Raw genomic sequence first — 14,067 nt, 5'->3', positions numbered from 1 at the left:
TTAGGGTTTGATTTAGGATTTAGGATTTTATTAGGATTTAAGATTCAATTAGTTTTGGCCTAAAGTTTGAATGAAGTTTAATAGGATTTTAACTAGAATTAAATTAAGATTGAATTGAAATGTATTTGAGTGATATTTGTGATCTTTCTAATATTTCTTTAAAAATTCTTATTATTTGTTTGAAATTTTTTTGAGGTTTCTTTGAATTTGATTAAGCTTGCTTACCATTATTATGGTTTAATTAGAGCATTTTTAGTATTCTATTAGAATTAGGATTTTGTTATTATAATTTCCATTCTTCTTTCCACAGCTAGGTGTCCAGAGCATTCTCAAGCAAGACTTCATGTATTACGATACCACTCAATATAATTTGAAAACACATCAATTAGATGTTAAAACACCTATTTTAAATGATTTTATAGAACAAGACATCTTATCAAGGATATGAAATTTGAAAAAAAAAAAAAACTCACTACAATCTTATATCATTCAAAAAGATTAGAAAGTCACTCATAGATGATAATATATTGAACTAGAATGACTATTGTTAAAGATAAAAAACTAAAAAATCTTAAAACAAGACTAAAGACTAAAAAGGTATTTACAAGAGTAAAGAAGGCTTCACTCTTGCTTCCATATATAGTTTCTAATTAGGAGTTATATGACAATTTTTTATAAGATCTCCAATATATATTAAATTTGCTAGATACATGTCTTAACTTGCAAGATAATTCTTTTATATGTATGCCATATAGTTACCTTCTTCCATAAGCTACCAATATGTGAGACATGTGGCTAACTTGTTGACTAAGTTTCTAATCTACAAACATGTATAAAATCAAAGCAAAGTCTATAAAGCTTATAAGAAGCTTCTCTAGAAGATGTTATAAAATTAATCTACTTTTGTTTACTTCTACTTAATCATATAGATAATTTATGGAGTAAATACATATATTCGCAATATTATTTCCTCTTTTAGGAATAAATTTTATGAAGAGTGGTCATCATATGTTGAAGAAATCTAAGGTGTAGTGAATTATATTTGCTACATACTTTAATCTTTTTTCTCTTCAAAGATGGTTAATAGGTCTTCTTAGCTATCCATATTGTTCTTTATCAAAGTGGAAAGACTATCCTATTATTTGATTGTTGTTGAAGATTTCATGACTCCCTTTAAATAAAATATTTGGAACATTGTTAGAAGTTGTTCCTATATTTAATAAAATCATCAAATATTGAAAGTTTCTTTCAAGGTTGTGATATCAAACATGTTATATCTTGCCATGGATTTGAGGAAGGACATGTTATTTTTGAGGATCTTCATCTGAATTACATTATTTTGAAGGTTGTCACAATCACAAAGTTTTATACAATAATTTAGCAAATGATAGCTCATGTGGTAAATTTGCTAGTTGTTGGTTCTCCATCTCCTTAGTACTACAAATATACAAAACCTACAAACAAGGATAGAAGATAGAATGCTATTTTTTTGTATCATGTTTCTTTTATAATAAAATTTTGCTACTCATTATCTTAAATTTGATAGATGTTATTCATAAAAAGCCTTAACTTTCTTTGCTACATATGCAAGATTTTTTTTGGCTCCCATTTACATTTACTAATATCATATCTATATTAATGAATAAGATATTTTGATCTATTTTGGTGCTATCTTGAATCTAAAACTCATTTTACCTTGAACTCTTCATTATTATCTATTTCTATAGAAAGAGGTGATATTTATCTTCTCTTCAAAATATTTAATGTCTTATATGGCTCAAGAAGAGATATGTGAAATATAAGATAAATCTTCATAGATTTTGGTAGATATAATTGATAAGCAAAAAAATTGACTTATTCATAAATAAAAAATGATCCAAGCCTATAATAGTTTATTAGTTATAAAGACAAGTAGTCTTAATATTTTTATGAAGTAAATATACTTTATCACCTACATTGAATTATAGTTGTTCCTTATAATAGACATCTATATTGATCTTTTGTTGTTCTTGAGCTTCTTTTAACTACGCCTTTATTATTGCATGTAGCTTTGATAAATGATTTGTCAAAAATTCTATTATATAATTATCAACTTCTGAAAAGTCAAAATATCAAGTTATAGATAATAACTATAATTAACAAAGAAAGGTATTTATTGAATAGAAAAATATATCAAATTATTGTATATAAATTCTACCAATGGTATAAGAATTATAATCATCTTGATAATATACCTCAGATGCTACTCTAGAATTTAATTCTTCCATTCCATTTGTCAATGACTTTGAGGATGAAAGGCCAATTGTAGTTTTATATCAACTTTAATGTCTTAAAAAAGGTTCTCCAAAATCTTGATATAAATTATATCATTCTATTTGATATAATATCCTTTGATAATCCATGATAGCAAAAGATATTATTAAGAAATAAATTATCTATTTCTTCACTTGAAATAGAACTTATATATGGTACAAAATGTGCCATTTTGGTGAAGCAATCTATGATCACAAATACAAAATCATATGAATTTGAACCTTAAAGATTCATAATAAAATCCATAGAAATAGAAGACCATAGTTATTCTAGTCTAGGTAATAGTTGAAAAAATCTATCAGATTAATGACAAAGAATTTTTGATCTTAAACAAATATTACATAATTGTATTAAGTCTTTCATAGCCTTCTACATTTGAGGCTATAAAAAATTTGTAGATAAAAGTTTCAAAGTCTTATTGTATCTAAAATGTCCTATCATTAGAAAGTAGTAATATGCTTGAAGAGTATATAAATTTGCTTTTTCTTTTGAAACATATAGAGGACCTTTAAAATAGAATAAGTTGTTTTTAAATTCAAATTTAAAAGTATCATGAGACTTAAAAGAAATATTCTTGACATTATAAATAAGAGGATTAGAAGACATACTTGATTGAATTTGCTTATTAAAAGTTGAATCAATAGTTAATATTGATTTTATTGCTCAAAGAAAAAATTACTCAAGCTTCAAAATGATCATTTTTGTTGATCAAAAGCTACATCTTCTTCTTTTAGTCTAAGATAAGAATATCTTGAAAGTGGATCTAATAATCTTTTTTATTTTCTAAGTCAATATATAATCTTAAAATCAAATCTTGATAATAACATACTTCAACTAGCCTAGCGACAATTCAATACTTGTATTGACATAAAATACTTGAGGTACTTATAATCTATATATATGATAACTTGTTTGAAAGTACTTTCTAGATAATGATTCCATTCTTAAAAAGAGTCCATAATTACAAGAAGTTCTTTATTGTGGATTTTGTAGTTCATTTGAATTACTGAAAATTTCTTAGAATAAAAAGCTATTAGATGAAATTTATTATTTGCTCCCATTTGTGACAATATTGCATCAAAAGCAAAGTTCAATGCATTGTTTCTATGAAAAATACCTTAGAAAAGTTGATGTGATATAAGATTGGTGTAAAAATAAATTCTTTTTTTATAACATTAAATGATGTTTTAGCTTCTTTATTCTACTTAAGTTTGTCTTTACAAGTCAAGTATATAAGTAGGGCTGCAACTTAAAAAAAATTCTTGATAAAGATTTGATAATAATTGACAAAGTTTAAAAAACATTATACATCTTTTATTTTTCTTGAAAATCTAAATTATTATAGATTTTCTTGAGATCCATCATTAGTCCTATATTCGAAATGATGTATCCTAAGAATTCAACTTAAATAGTATGGAATATGTACTTTTTTTTTACTTTGGTATATAATCTTGCATCTTTAAGTTTTTTTAATACAAAACAAACATAAAGTTCATATTTTTTTTATATTCTTAGAAAAAATTAGAATATTATTTAAATAAAAGGTAAAAAAATCATAAAAAAATTCACAAAAAATGTTGTTATGATGTAACATAACTAATAGGTAAAAAGAGTGAAAAATCTATTACATTATAGAAGATCTTACTTCAAATATTATAAAAAATTATCTTAAAAAATAGACAATAATCCAAAAGAAAATAGAACTAAAGATTTAAATGCTACTTTTTTACAAAGTAGGCTTCTACTTACTTTGTAATGCCATAATCAAAGGAAAATAAGACAGATTAAAAAAAATAAAGAATATGAACATATATAAAAAGAAGTTAGGAATTGATTTATATAAAAATTAATTCAAAAGAGCAAAATTTGATATCCAAAAAGGACCGGTTAATAACCTACGTCGAAATCAGGCCTCAAGGCACAAAACTAGGCATGGACTATAACTTAGGGGTTCTTTGGCAGATTGAAGAAAAAAAATTTGGGAGTAGACTTGATAGGATTTCTTTAAGCATTGATTTTGAGAGAATTGAATGTGTTATGACTTTGCAAGAGCTTTGTAAAGGCACAATTGTTTTAAGTCACTCTAGAATTTATGCAATAAAAAGAGTATTACATTTTAAAGAATTTCATGAGTTTGATAGTAGATCTATAGCCAATACTTGAGTGGATTTTAGGATTTTTCTTCTATTTGGTAAGTGCAATTATCTTCAAATTTTACATGCTTATTGCCAACTTGGTTGTTGAAAGATATGTAAATTTTTAAAGAAGATTAATTATTTAATTGACAAATATTGAGATTCTAAATTATACTAGGATTAAATTGAGTAGGATTAAGATTTGGTTTAGGATTTGATTTAGAATTTAGGTTTTATTTAGGATTTAATTTAAGATTTATGATTTGTCTAGGATTTGATTTTAGAATAAGAATTTATCTAGGATTTGATTTAAGATTTAGAATTTGTCTAGGATTTGGTTTAGGATTTTGGATTTGTTTAGGATTTGGCTTAGGATTTAAGATTTATCTAGGATTTGATTTAAGATTTGATTTAGGGTCTAAAATTTGATCTAGGATTTGGTTTAGGATTTAAGCTTTGTCTAGAGTTTGATTTAAAATTTGATTTAGGATTTAGGATATTTTAGGATTTAAATGAAGATTTGGTTTAGGATCTAGGATTTGATCTAAGATTTGATTTAAGATATAAAATTTATCTAGAATTTGATTTAGAGTTTGATTTAGGATTTAAATATTTTTTAGAATTTGATTAAAGTCCATTAACGTTTCAACTAAGATTAAATTAAAATTTTATTGAAATTTATTTAAGATATATTTTTGATTATTTTAATATTTTTAGAAATTCTTAAATATTCTTTTAAAGTTTATTGTAGATTTTCTTTGAAGTACTTTTAGATTTTATTTATTTATTTATTTATTTTTGTAATTTCTTTAAGATTTCTTTTAAATTTGATGAAAGCTTGTTTAGCATTGTTAAGATTTAATTAGAATTTATTTAATATTCTATTAAAATTAAGATTTTGTTGTTGTAATTTCCATTCTACTTTTTATAGTTAGGTGCCTAGTGCACTCTCGAGCAAGACTTCATGTAATACGACATATTTGGTGAATCTATCGTGAAAGGGCTTGAAGTAGAAGATATTTGGTTTTCTTGGGTTATTTGAATTATAGAGAAGGAAGGCAAGGGAGTTGAACGAGGAGCTATGGGTGGTACTTCAATTGGAGCTACAAGTGGCAGAACTAGTAGACAATAAGGTATATATTTTGATCCCAACTCTGTAAGCATATTTGAGGCTTTTGCCTTTTTTATGCAAAAGCAATATGTTAAAGATCGCAAATAGGGTATGGAAAACAAAGCATTACAGGCGGTTGTGGACAAGATCAATCAATTTTAAAGAAAAGATATTATATTATATTTAAAGTATTATGTTAAAGAAATGGAATTGAAGCATGTTTCAAAAAGGGAAATGGTTCAACTATTTGAATTAGCCTTTGCATCAAGGATAAGAAATCAAGTAAAGTCTCTTATAGGACATTTTAGAGGTTCATAGGAAAAAATTTCAGAAGCATCGAAGGATGAATTTTTCTTGGAAGATAGTGACAGGTTATAAAGAAGTCGTTTTTGAATGGATTGAAAGGCCAAAGAAAGATCTTCTAGAAATATAATTATTAAAAAAGTTTAAAAAATATTATTTTCATTTATCAAAAAAAGAGAGACAATTATTAGATCCAAGTAAAGTGGAGTTTTTTCTTCAAGTGGCTGATAGAAAGTTGCAAGAAAAATTACAAATCTTGCTTGAAGATAAAAAAGAAGATGAAGGATTGACAACAAATTAGAAGGAAGTAGAAGAGATAGTAGGATTGCTTATAAAAAGAAAAATGAAAAAAGATAGGGTGGATATTCAAAGGCCATTGTAATTATCTCAAATAAAAATACCTACTATCAATCCTATATCTATGATTCAACCTTCAATAGCTACATGAAAGAAAGAAGAAATAGGCATTGATGAAATTATACAAGAAATGTAAGATTTGTAAATAAAATTTGTAAAATTTGAAGAAAAGGATCAATCATCAATAGTATCAATAAAATAAAAATTGAAATCAATGGAAGGTGTAGTACATAGGTACATATGGTGTGATGTTATAGATCATTCAAGAAGGAAATGTGAGGATTTTATAGAGGCACTACATAAAGGAATTTTTTTTTCAAAGATGTTATGATACACCTAATAGAAAGTGGAGGAAAATTAGAGACAAATTTTGGCAATGGGGGTATGAAAGTATTGATGGTTCATGCAAAGGAAGCAAAGACATGTAAGATTAGACTTACTCAAGATTGTGCAGATATAAGTATTGAAGCACTGGATCATACAAGTTCATTGTGGCCAAGTGCAATAAAGTATGCAGCAAATGAGAAGGTTGTTAAAGCTATATTAATTAATGTGAGCGAGCCTATATGAAAAATAATAGATTAGAATGATTTAATTGATAGTCTATTTGTACATGCATATGTTACAAGGAATCAATATGAAACATTAATAGAAGAAAAATAAAGGAAAGATGAAAATAATAAAGGACCATTAAAAAGAACTATTAGGAGAAAGAAAGCACGACAACAAAAGAATCATGTTTATGAAAAGACAAAAAAGAATATTTCTCCAAAGAAAAGATAAAAATTGTGAAAAAAAAAACAAAAAAAAAAACAAAACAAAGGCTCTTGCTTATAAATTATAATAAGATATTGAAGCAACAATGGATTTAAAGAAGTTTTTAGAAGAATACATTTTAAATGACAAGGTAGAATTTACATTAGGAGAAGTTCTTGAGATAGCAAAGAGGGAATTCTATGAGGTCACTATAGATATTATTAAGAAGAAATAGAAACTTTTGGATAAAAATATGACTTCAAATGCACATGAGACAATGATAGATGAAGAAGACAATGATTATGCATATAGAGATATTTCATGTACAAAGATTATGGAAGAAGAAGAAAAAATTCAAATTTCAAGTCATTATTCTTGTAGCCATTGGACAAGAGCAATAATAGAAATATTGGTGAAGTTGGAGAATTTAGATAAATCTATTGTGGCATTAATTGATCATGATTTGGAGATCAATTTGGTATCAAAAGAATTGTATGAAAGAGGAAAATGGCTTATTGTTACCAAGCATGGATGGATGATTTCAGCATCAAAAAATTCATAAGAAGAATAATATGGGGCATGTCTAAATATAAAGATTACAATAGGAAATATTAATGATGAGCAAAACTTTTTTGTACAAGATACGTCTACTTATTCTATCATTTTAGGACAACCTTATATTATGGCTATGTATATAGAAACAAAGGTTATAAACAATAGAACGGCATATGCTCGAATTAAGAATCAAGATGGAACAAGAATAGTAATTTTTTTGATGATATGTCCTAATTATGAGAGAAATCGTGGAAGTTTGAGAGAACAACCTTTGTCCAAGATAATTAGAGAATTTAAAGATGAACATATGAGAGATTTTCACCACACACTATTATAAGGTAGGATTGCAATGGATTTAAAATAGAGATACTTTTGCTAAGTATAAAAGAAAAGATATTATCTACTGGGCTTATTGAGTTGACACAAAATTGTATATTATCTTTTAAGATTATTGATAAGATGAAAAAGATGGACAAATTTTATGTTAAAAATTTTGAACTAAAATTAAAAGAAAATAGAGAATTGATTAAAAATAAATTTATTTTAAGAACTTTTGAAGAAGTAGAATTTATAGATACTATAGAAAAATTAAATTATTTATTGTAGGTAGATTGAAAAAAGAGAATAGAGTTATTAATGTATATTTTAAAAAAATTTATGATAAAATTCATGGATTTATATAAAATTCAAATTGCCAAGACGTACGCATTGAAACTAAGTATAAATCAGTGTAAAAAAAAGTCAAACAAGTGGCTTTACCTCTACCATCAGATTCTAAAGAAAAGATGAGTAGAGCATCTATACAACCAAATTTAAGAGATTCTAGGAAGATAGGGCATGAATTTATAGATGCTACATTAAATGGATTAAATATTGGATGTAATGGATTTTTGACAAAATGTGAAAAAAAATATTTTAAAGATAAACTTGGATGACATGGAAAGTCTTTTGAATTTGAGGCATATGAAATTGGATGTATTGATTCAAATATAGAAGCACTTAAGGTTATTTTTACTATTCTTCATGAACCATGGAATTTGTGACCAATTCAAGTATCAAAAGTATATTTATCTAAGTTAGTAGATTTACTCAATGAAAAGATTAAAATAGAAATTTTGAAACTATTTATAGTATCTTATTCTAATTGATGGTTTACAGTGCCAAAAAAAATAGAATAATGAGATTTATACAAGACATGCAATTTGTGAATAAAGTGACTATTAGAAATATGGATTCAAGTCCAATTGTAGATGAATTTACAAAAGTATTTGTTGGAAGAGCTATCTATTCAATCGATGTTCTTTATTTAGGTTATAATCAATTTCAATTGGCAATACAAAATAGAGATTTAACAACTATGGAGACACTATTAAAATTGATCAAAATGTATACATTATCAGAAAGGACTACAAAATCTATGGTACATATGATAAATGGAATGCATAAGGTATTAAGAGAATTTATTCTAAATATAACAATGCCTTTTTTAGATGATGTGCCAATTAAAAGATGTAAAGAAGAAAGAAAAGATTAGACATTGGATTCAAAGGAATGTAAAATTTTTGTGGTAGATTATATTGATGATTGTGAGAATATTTTGACAAGATTAGAAAAAACTTCATTTAATCTTATTGAAAACAAAATCAATATTTGAGATAAAATTTTTTTTGGTGGTAGGACACATATGTGGATTATATGGATGCAAGCCAAATATGAAAAAGGTTGATATTATTAAAAAGATGAAAGAATGTGCAAACACAATAGAAGTCTGGAGGTCTTTAGGAGCATGTATTTTCTATCATATATGGATACCTCATTTTGCACATGTAACAGATCCATTGTATAAGTTATTACAAAAGAATCAAAAAATATATTAAAAAAAAAGAACAAAAAAAAGCTATGGAAAAATTGAAAGAACTTCTTTTTCATCTCCAACTTTGCAGCAAGTAAATTATGAATGTGGAAGGTCAATGATATTAATAGTTGATGTGAGTCCAATTGGAATAGGTTGAATAATTGGATAAGATGATGAAGAAGGAAATAGATATGTAGTAAGATTTAGAACAAGGATTTTAAAAGTTAGGCAAAGGACATATGTACAAATTAAAAGAGAATTATGGAATATAATAATAGCTATGAAAAATTAAAAAAAGAATATTTTATTGATGCATTGATAGTTATAGAAACAAATTATTTATCTATATTAGGCATGATTACTAATTTTTTTATACTAGATATAGCAATGTAAGATGGATCATATATATAAAGTCTATGAATGTACAATTCAAGCATATTTTGGAAAAAAACAATGCAGTTGTAGATATGTTGTGACGAGCACAATATGATGATAAAGATGATATGGTTGATAATAAAAAAAAAACATTGGCATCAATTTTTATTCAATTTTTTGTGCAAGAAGGAATAGATTGTGTTTAGCTATACCAATTGAATTATTCTTAGAAGAGTTATATAATGGTGAATGATTGTATATAGGAAAATACTTAAGTATATTCATGTGGCTAGAAAGTTGGAAGGACAAAAAATTTAAGAAGATTCAAAGGTAAAAATATGGATATTTTCTTCAAAATGGATTTTTGTAGAAGCATCCAAAGAAGATAAGAGAAGCACCACAACGTTTGATAGTTTGGAAGCTCAACAAAAGATTATTAAAGAATTTCATGAAAATCTATAAACAAGATATTGAGGTATTTGGACAATATTTACTAAATTTAAAGAAAAATATTGATAGAAGAACATGCATAAGGTTATAGTAGATTTTGTAGGATCTTATGACACTTGTCAAATATTTTCAAACATTTATCATCAAGATGAATTGCATCCAACATATCCATTAATAATTTATTATAAATAGGTGGTTGATTTAATTAAAATGCTAATGGGATTTGGACAAAAGAATTATTTCATAATTTCTTGAAGGATTTGACAAATCAAGTAGAGGAGAGAGTGCTTATACCAAGATTACTGAAGGCATATGTTGGTTTATATTAGAGGAAATTATTTTTTAATATGGTTGTATTGGAAAAAACACTACAGATAGAGTGGAATTAGATGCAAATGAAGCACGAGAGTTCTTTGGAAGGATGGGTATTAGATTTGCATTAATAACCCCATATAATCTAGAAGGAAATGATAAGAGTAAATGTGGGTACTCTCCAATTGCTAAAACATTGGTTAAAGCATGGAAAGGCAAGATAGGTGATTGACCTAAATTATTACCATTTACATTATAGGTGGATTATACAACTCATACTATGATTATTGGATATATGCCAGCAGAATTGATGTATGGATAAAAACCAATGATGCCAATAGAAGAGGTTGTACTTACATGGAATGTATTACCTTAGGAAGATTATTTAAGAAGAGAAGAATTATTATCATTATGAATTCAATAACCTAAAAGAAGTTTTGAAGATATTGATGTAGCTATAAAAAAGTTAAAAGATGAAACAAAAAAAAATAAAGAAAGGTTTAATAAAAAGCATTGATTGCATTCAAAACTAATTCAAAATGATGATTAGATGTTGGTTTATAATAGTAGTCTAGATAACTAATATAGGACAATAAAAAAAATTACAAAGAGATGATTTGGGCCTTATGTTGTCAAACAAGTATATGACAATGGAACATACTTATTATGAGAACTTAATGGTATAAAATTAAAGATATCTTTAGCAGAAAGAGAATCAAGTTTTTTAAAGAAAATAGGTGAAAACATTAATTTTGATAAAAAATAAAATCCATTACAAGACATTGAGATGGAAGAAGAAGAGCAAATTAAAAATCAAGAATCTAACCAAGACAAAAAAAACATTGTATTAATATATTGAAGAATCATTGGTACATGCCGAAGGATGCATAAGTTCAAGGAGAGTAGATGTCATGATATAACATGATTAATAAGTGAAAGGAGTAAAAAAAAATCTATTATGTTATAGAAGATCTTACTTCAAATATTGTAGAAAATTATCTTAAAAAATAATCAATAGTCCAAAAGAAAGTAGAACTAAAGATTTAAATGTTACATTTTTACAAAGTAGGCTTCTATTTATTTTATAAGACTATAGTTAAAGCAAAATAAGATAGATTAGAAAAATAAAGAATATGAATATATGTAAAAAAAAATTAGGAATTGATTTAAATAAAAATTAATTCAAAAGAGTAAAATTTGATATCCAAAAAAGACGGATTATTAACCTATGTCGAAATCAGGCCCTAAGATACAAAACTAGTCATGGAGTGTAACTCAGGGATTCTTTGGCAGATTGAAGAAAAAAAAATTGAGAGTATACTTTATAGAATTTCTTTAAGCATTAATTTTGAGGGAATTAAATGTGTAATGACTTTGTAAGAGCTTTGCAAAGTCACAGCTATTTTGAGTTATTCTAGAATTTGTGACATAAAAAGCGTATTATATTTTAGAGAATTTTGTGAATTTAGTAGTAGATCTATAATTCAAAATTTGATGACTTATGTGAATAGTTGTCTTAAGTATATGCTATAAGTTTGAGTTCGATTGAATAGTTGAATTGAAGGCTATTGAATTTCAAGTAGGTTATAGTCTTAGAAATTGGACTTTGAGAGGCAGTTGGGATTTCTAAGATCTTCGACAATCTACTAATTGAATTGGAATAAAAAAAATTATTTAAGAGTAAAAGATTTGATTTTCTATACACATGTGGAATTTAAGAACAATTGAACAATTTGATAAGGAGATAAAGCTACTGGAAGTTCAACATTCAGCTTGGAGTATGAGGCTGGCCAACACCTGAGTGGATTTTAGGATTTTTCTTCTATTTGGTAAGTGCAATTATCTTCAAATTTGATGTGCTTGTTGTCAACTCAATTGTTCAAAGGTGTGTAAATTTTTAAGCAAGATTAATGGTTCAATTGATAGATATTGAGGTTTTAAATTATACTAGGATTAGATTAAATAAGATTAGAATTTGGTTTAGGATTTGATTTAAGATTTAGGATTTTTTTAGGATTTGATTTAGGATTTAATGTTTTTCTAAGATTTAATTTAGGATTTAATTTAGGATTTAGGATTTGATCTAGGATTTGATTTAGGATTTAGGATTTATGTAGGATTTGATTTAGGATTTAGGATTTGTGTAGGATTTGATTTAAGATTTGGTTTAGTATTTAAAATTTATTTAGGATTTGATTGAAGTCCATAAGAATTTCAACTAGGATTAAATTAGAATTTTGTTGAGATTTATCTAAGATATATTTGTAATTATTCTAATATTTCTAGAACTTCTTAAGAATTCTTTTAAAGTTTATTGTGGATTTTCTTTTAACTCCTTAAAGATTTTTTTTTTCATAATTTCTTTAATATTTTTTTTGAATTTGATTAAAATTTATTTAATATTATTAAGATTTAATTAGTTTTTATTTAATATTCTATTAGAATTAGAATTTTATTGTTACAATTTTTATTCTACCTTCTATAGCCAAGTGTCCAATGCACTCTCAAGCAAGACTTGATGAAAAATAACAATGCTATTTATGATATGTTGAAAATTAGTCAATACATTTGTAAGTCCAAAAGGCATGATATCATATTTGAAATATCCATACCTATTTTGAAAAGTAGTCTTCTATTTATTTCTTTCTTTAATGCAAAGTAAATTATATGTTCTTCTTAGATCTATTTTTGTATAAATCTTTGTTTAATTGAATTGGTCAAGAAGTCTTAAAATTAAAGGTAGGAGATAATTATTCTTGATGGTGAACTTATTAAGTCCTTAATAGTCTATGTACATCTATAGATTTTTTCTTTTTTATTTTTTTTTAAATAAAATAACATAGAGAATCTTTTTGGAGATTTTGAGTGGCATATGAAGTTCTTAGTTAAGTTCTTATTAATGTATTTGTTGAATGAAACCAATTCATTAAACAATAAATTATAGATTGATCCAAATGGTGGTTAAGCTCTTTCTTGCAAATCAATTAAACAATCATAGTATCAATGATTTTAAAGAATATTTGTATTCTTCTTTTCAATAATATCCTAAAAATCTTGATATTGGCTAAAAATACTACTGAATGTCTTTTCACCATTAAAAATGGATGTGGCATATATAGCAAAAGATGATGTTTCTTTTGCTACATACATAAAAGTTCTTACATGTATCAATAATGGTTTGAATGTATTAGACTTCTATATATTTATTTGATTAATGAAATTTTGGATTAAACTACAAGAAAAGTTAAGATTATAAGAAATCCAATCTATCTAAGGATTATATTTTTTTAACCATGATAATTCTAAAATAACTAAATTAGAAAGATATCTTATTACATTAAATATTATTATGCTATTATGATCTTTAATAACTACATCTAAAGGAACAATCTCATGAATAATACCTCCAAAAGACAACAAACAACTATCTATGTCTTCTATATGTATGGGTTTAGTTTTCTTGACTAATAATATCTCTTATTTTTTGACAAAGTCTTTATCTATAAAACAAGTTGAGGCCTTTGAATCTAATAAGGCAAAGACTT

Source organism: Physcomitrium patens, chromosome 3, assembly GCF_059467195.1.
Source record: "Physcomitrium patens ecotype Gransden chromosome 3, ASM5946719v1, whole genome shotgun sequence".
Classification (NCBI taxonomy): domain Eukaryota; kingdom Viridiplantae; phylum Streptophyta; class Bryopsida; order Funariales; family Funariaceae; genus Physcomitrium; species Physcomitrium patens.
This window is presented reverse-complemented; position numbering follows the sequence as displayed.